Source organism: Empidonax traillii, unplaced genomic scaffold (assembly GCF_003031625.1).
Source record: "Empidonax traillii isolate 1590-97213 ecotype Southwest subspecies unplaced genomic scaffold, ASM303162v1 scaffold14:size4059594, whole genome shotgun sequence".
Taxonomy (NCBI): domain Eukaryota; kingdom Metazoa; phylum Chordata; class Aves; order Passeriformes; family Tyrannidae; genus Empidonax; species Empidonax traillii.
This window is the reverse complement of record NW_020955207.1, coordinates 3668865-3674852: the sequence shown is the minus strand read 5'-3', so window position 1 is coordinate 3674852 and position 5988 is coordinate 3668865. Positions and strand designations below refer to the sequence as shown.

The 5988-nt window shown below is 50.2% G+C and overlaps 2 protein-coding genes across 3 annotated transcripts in view; one reads left to right on the top strand and one right to left on the bottom strand.

Annotated features, from left to right (window-relative positions):
* The window catches only part of KBTBD2 (kelch repeat and BTB domain containing 2), a 24714-nt gene extending 22206 nt beyond the window's left edge, over nt 1–2508 (bottom strand). For both annotated transcript variants that reach the window (XR_003572168.1, XM_027892301.1), the window contains exon 1: nt 2377–2508. The gene's annotated coding sequence lies outside the window, so the exon portion shown is untranslated. The remainder of the gene's footprint in view (nt 1–2376) is intronic.
* A 1595-nt stretch (nt 2509–4103) lies between these two features.
* LOC114061105 overlaps nt 4104–5988 on the top strand; it is a 9458-nt gene continuing 7573 nt past the window's right edge. The window contains exon 1 of the mRNA XM_027891156.1: nt 4104–5137. The gene's annotated coding sequence lies outside the window, so the exon portion shown is untranslated. The remainder of the gene's footprint in view (nt 5138–5988) is intronic.

Genomic DNA, 5988 nt, shown 5'->3' with positions numbered 1-5988 from the left:
CAATGAGAGAGAAATAGGTAATTGATGAAGCAGTTCCAGACTTGGAAGTTTTCCTCTCTTCTAAAGCCATCAAAGGTGTCTTTGATAGCACTGCAGTCCAGAAAACTGAGGACATCAAGGAGATTCTAATAAAGCAACAATGTGAAATAGCACAAAAAACAAGGTAGATTTATTCCTAAATGTTATGTTGAAAATTACTACTCACCTGGAAACTACTACTGTTTCCCATACATACTATGTTCGGGAGGTGAGTTACAACTTTGAGGTAGCTGAGTTTTCTGAAACTATGCAGAAGCTAGAGACTAGAAGTGTCACACTCCATGCTAACAGCATGTTTGGTCACAGTGCACTCCTCATTACCAGTTTCTTTCCTGTTTTTCTGCTCCTAAAGGAAGTTGTACACTAAAGGAAATACCTGCTCAGAAAGAAAATTAGCACCAGATAAACCAACAGCTTAAATTGGCAACTGGACTTCTACACTGAGCACGGTAGTTTCCATCCCCAAGGGTGTTTCTGTTTTGTGGAAAGACTTGGTGTGTTTTGGGAAATTACCTTTGAAAAAAAAGTGGGCCAAGGATGTCTCCAGTAAGATTCAGCCATGTATCACGGATATACACAAGAGTGGGGATTTTTTCTCTCTGAACTCTAGTACATTAATGAAGCTAGTCTGTTTTATTTAACAACTTAAATTCGTTTTTAAGTATGCGCCAGTCCCTTAAATATTCACTACATGATGTTCAACTACAAATCCAAGCATTTCTACATTAAGAAATTAGATTAATAATTAATGTAGCCTAATTAATTGTAAGTTAGTTCCTGAAAGGTTAAGTCTTATAATGGATATCACATTCATGCATATAAAATTTATTCTCAAAGCACAACAGCCACTAAATAAACAGAAATTTTAGGATTTGCACCAATTCTGGTCTGTTTCATAATCACATGACCAAAACAAAAAAGCCTGCTTTGGAAAAAAAAAAAAAAACCAAGCACGAACAGCCATCTGTCTAAAATGTAGTAAAATAAAGTACTAAAGAAGCAGCAGCATCTTTTCTTCCTCTTTAGTCCGTTCCTGCAAGATGCTACTTACACATCTTTGAGTATAACGCGCCCCTTCTACTCCACACGCAAAAATAATTAGGAAAAAGGTGCGACATCTATACTCAAATCATGAGACTACAAAATTTATGCATCTGGGTATGCTAAATACTAAAAATTACCTATTTCTCCAGGTACATTTCTGAGAAATTGAACTAAGTTGAGCATGTATTTTAGTAATCTCTTAAATACGTAATCCAAACAAAATTCACGTAGATACAGTCCTAGGTGAGCTCACAACAGCACAGAGCCTTTCATGCCCACTGTGATCACAAAGTAGATGTGGATGATGTAGAAAGCCAAGATGTGGCTTTGCAATAAAACCTCTAAAAACGAATTCGCTAAGTACAGCACAAATCCATTTCTAAATCATAATTAAAGTTCTTTCAAAAGCAGCAGGTATCTATCCTAGCAGAAATAATGGTAAATACCGGAAAAATCCTAAGCACGCAGATGACTAATTTCTAAGCTATACTACGCATATATGTAGCCTGTAAAAGCTTACTAAGAATTATCTGACTCTTCAAATCCCCACGTAAACACCGAAGCCCCCCCTCGGCCACCGCAGGTACCAATAGCGTATACACCAACACAACTAGATCCATCAGCAGGGAAACGCGAGGGGCAGCCACAGGAAACGGCAGTGCCACTATCCTGCTGCTCCCCTCGAAGACTTCACCGTGTCCGTGCCTCCAAGCACTTCCTGCACAAACACCCAGGCTGCAGACATCCCCCCCTGCCAAGCCCAAGGGGAGCCCTGCAAGCCCCGCGGTCACAGCCCCCTCCCGCCCGCGGGACGCGCCGACACGGGACTACAGGCGAGGAAACGCATTTCTTCCCTCTCCCCGGTGCCCAGGTGCGCCGTCCCGTCCCTCCGCCGCCTTAATCCCTCTCCTGCCTCCACCAGAAGGAAGGGGACACCTTCCCGCCCCGCCGGCCTCTCCCGGGAGCCGGCCCTGCCTGAGGGCGGCCCCCGCCGCCCCCTCCGCCGATGCCCGGCGGGCCCGGGGCCGCCGCCGCCGGGCGGGAGCGGCCACAGGTCGCGGAGGGAGGGAGGGAGGGAGAGATGGGGCGGGCGGGGGAAGCGGCAGCCACAGACACCCCCACCCCCCCTGGGCCTCCCCGGCCCCGGGGTCCCCTCGGGGCGGCCACTCCCCCTGCGGGGCCGGCGAAGGGCCCGGCGGCCGCGGCACGCCGGGACGGGAGCGCGGGAGCGCCGCCGCTGCCACTGCCGCCATCCATCCCTCCCCCCCGCCCCACTCCCTGCCCCGGACAAACCTCCGACCGCCGTTTACCTCTTCTGCCTCGGCGTGCCGGCCGCGGCGAAGCGGGGCGGAGGGGGAGGATGCGGCGGCGGATCCGGTGTCTCTCCCGGGCTGCGGAGGCGGCGGCCCCGGGCGCGCAGGCGCTGCCGCTGCTGCCGCCCCCCCCCCCCCCCCCCCCCCCCCCCCCCCCCCCCCCCCCCCCCCCCCCCCCCCCCCCCCCCCCCCCCCCCCCCCCCCCCCCCCCCCCCCCCCCCCCCCCCCCCCCCCCCCCCCCCCCCCCCCCCCCCCCCCCCCCCCCCCCCCCCCCCCCCCCCCCCCCCCCCCCGGCCTTCTCCTCCTCCCCCTCCTCCCCCCTCACCGCCCGCCGTTACGGAGCGCCGCGCCCGCCCCGTGTGCGCCTGCGCGGAGCGGGGCGCCCCGCGCGCCAGGCCCGCCCCCGGTTTCCTGTCCCCTCCCGCCCCGCGAGCGCCCCCTGCCCGCGCGCCGGGACGGCGGCGCTTCCCGCGGGACGCGGAGAGGGAGAACTGACACCCCCCCACACACACACACACACCCCCACACACATACATAGAGTCACAGGCTCAGTTAGGTTGGAAAAGATAGCCGAGAGCGTGGAGTCCGACCCGTGACTGAACACCGCTGTGTCGACTCGACATTATGTGCACATTATGTGCCTCGTCCCGTCGTTTCTTCAACGCCTCCAGGGATGGTGACTCCACGACCACCACCCTGGGCAGTCTGTTCCAGTGTTTAATCACCCTTTCTGAATGGAAGACTTCCTCCTCATATCCAACCTCAGCCTCTCGTGATACAGCCTGAGGCTGTGTCCTCTTGCTTGTTCTGTCACCGGTTTCCTGGGAGAAGAGACCAACCCCCACCTGGCTACAGCCTCCTGTCAGGAAGTTGTAGAGAGTGGTGAGGTCACCCCTGAGCCTCCTCTATTCCAGGCTAAACACCTCCAGCTCCCTCTGCCACTCCTCACAGGACTTGTGCTCCAGGCTTGTTGCATCCTGGAGACCTGCAGGCTTCAGGGTTAATGCCTGGCCCGGCCATGTCCCACTATGCATCCCAGCATTGCTTTATCCCCCTGGGATCCACCTGCAAGCTGAGCCTGGTCATGTCCAGTCTACATTCCAGTGCCTCCTTTTCCCTCTGGGACTTGCTTTTGGTCCTTTAGCCAATCCTGGAACTCTGGAACATCCTTTGGCCAAGCACAGGCTTGCTGGTTCTTGAGCAAATGCTGCTTGAGGCTTGTGGGGCCTGGAGCTTGCCTCGAGAGAAAAGGAAGTGACAGGGGCACAGGAGGCAGGAGTAGATTTTATTCTTTTATGGGCCCTTCACTTAAGAGTTGGACTCAATAATCCTTGTGGGTCCCTTTCTACTCAGAATATTCTGATTCTGTGATTCTGAGTCTGACTCTGAAGGCTGATGGGAGGTCCGAGGGAAAGGAAAATCCTGATAAATGCAACTTTTTAAAAGCTAGTGACTGTTATTTATTTTCTTTATTTCCCTTTGGGTCCACTCACCAAAAGAAAAGCTAGGAATTTTGCATCAAAAAGGTGAAAGTATGATGGATACAGGAGCTGGGGATTTAAAACATCCAGCATGAGTTAAGGTTGGAAGGGACCTTAAAGATCATCTAGTTCCAACCCCCCTGCCATGGGCAGGTACATCTTTTACTAGACCAGGTTTCTCGAAACCCCACCGAACCCGGCCTTGAACACTGCCAGGGACAGGGTATCCAACAACCTCCCTGGGTAGCCTGTTCCAGTTTCTTACAACCCTCACTTCTACTGTGATGTTTTCCTAACATCTAGCCTGAATTTTCTCTCTTTCAGTTTGTACCCATTACTCCCTGTCCTGTCACTACAAGTGGCTGGTTGCACTAAGTACAAGCGCTGCCATCAGTGCAAAGGAGCAGCTTTGGCTGGGGATGTCTGCGAGGAGTGGATCAGTCATCCTTCCCAGGCATTTTATAGCTTGCGTCTTGGTGCAAGGGACATGTTTAATCCGAACATTATAGTAAGAAAAAAACAGAGGTTTCGTAAATTTCTCAACACAGAAATGAAAACAGTCTCTAAGTATCCATACCTCTTTGTTTTTCCTTAGCCACTCACCTGCCTGCATAGCTCGTGCATTGTGCTTTCTTCTCCTGCCCCCTGCCCCAGGACCTGAGCACTGTATTTGGAGATGTGCAACTCCAGAGTAGCAACTCAGATTCCCATCTCCTGTAAAGACCCAGCGCAGAGTCAAATTGCAACCTCACATTTCATAAACTCCTGTCATATGTGGTGGAATACACCGTACTGCCATAAGGGCTTCTCCTGTTCACACAGAAAAATCATGTTTCTCAGCCCACTTAGCCATGTTAAGACTGAAGAGCATTTCTCCCTTTACTCCCTAGTGAACAACTGGCAAACCTTTGAAACAAATGTAAACTTGGCCTTGCATTGTCTGATTTTTTCTTTCCTTACAAGAAGTGTCTCTAACAGTAGTTTTAATCAGAAGATTGGTAATAATTCCCTTCTTTTTTAGTGTAAGTTCCAACATTACAAAAGGGAAATACCAGATTCACTTAGAGATGCAGCTTAAACATCTGCAAGATGAGACTGCCAGCTTTCTGTACACCAGCTGAAGGCTTTTACCATTACTCCTACCCTCGTGTTTTGACTCTCCTCCCACACGTTGACGGAAAAAGGTCCCAGGCGTCACTGCTAAACAAGCCTCAGGTGGGAGGGGGAGTGGACGAGTAGCAGCTGCCTGCCATAAAGAGGGTGAGCAGAGGCTGTGGTTACTTTCTTGCTGGGCTGGAAGCAGCAGCGACTTTAGTTTTGAGGGGCTCTCAGAGTGCAAGAATAGCTTAGCTTTTGTAGGGGGGAGGGGGGATTGTTTTTGTGGGCTATTTTCTTTCCCTACATTACTTGCTCTCTGAAAGGTCAAAATAATTCTGGGAGTTTTGGCCTAGGAGAGTCTGGTAGGCTTTTTGATGCTTTCAAGAGCTGGACGGGCCACCCTACATGGAAACTGAAGAGGGCTCCAGTGTTCCTAAAAGCGTTCTGAAACTCTAGGCTGAAGGCTGTGCTAGTTTGTAACAGGTCTGGAATTAATTTTCCTCTAACTTTGAAGTGCTTAAATTCTCCACAGAGTTGAACTGGTGTTGGGTTTTTTTATTATTATTCTGTGCAGTCACCAGATCTTCTGTGTTCTCTGATTTCTTATATTCTTTTTAAAAAGCTGTGTGTGATAAGCTTGTGTGATATCACTTGCATGGGTAGGAATGGACTGAGATTAGTGTATTAGTTAACTGAAGAAATAAGTGTGGGAGCAAGTTCCATCTTGTGAATTTTGTATGGTGCTGAATACAAACTTACACATAAGGATTTTGGTGGGGTTGTTGTTGTTACCTATTATTTGGGTTAGGCATAGGAAACGTGGTGTCACTGAAATATTTGGTTTACTATGTTAGCTATCACTGTTCTTAAATAATTTATAAAGTACAAATCCTGAATTAATAGAGTTCTTATTGTGATGTGTAACAATATGTGTTAGCATTAAGAAGTGTTTTCTTTGTGAAACATTAAATGTCTAATACTGTGAAACCTTCTGTTGCCCCCCCCCTTTTTTT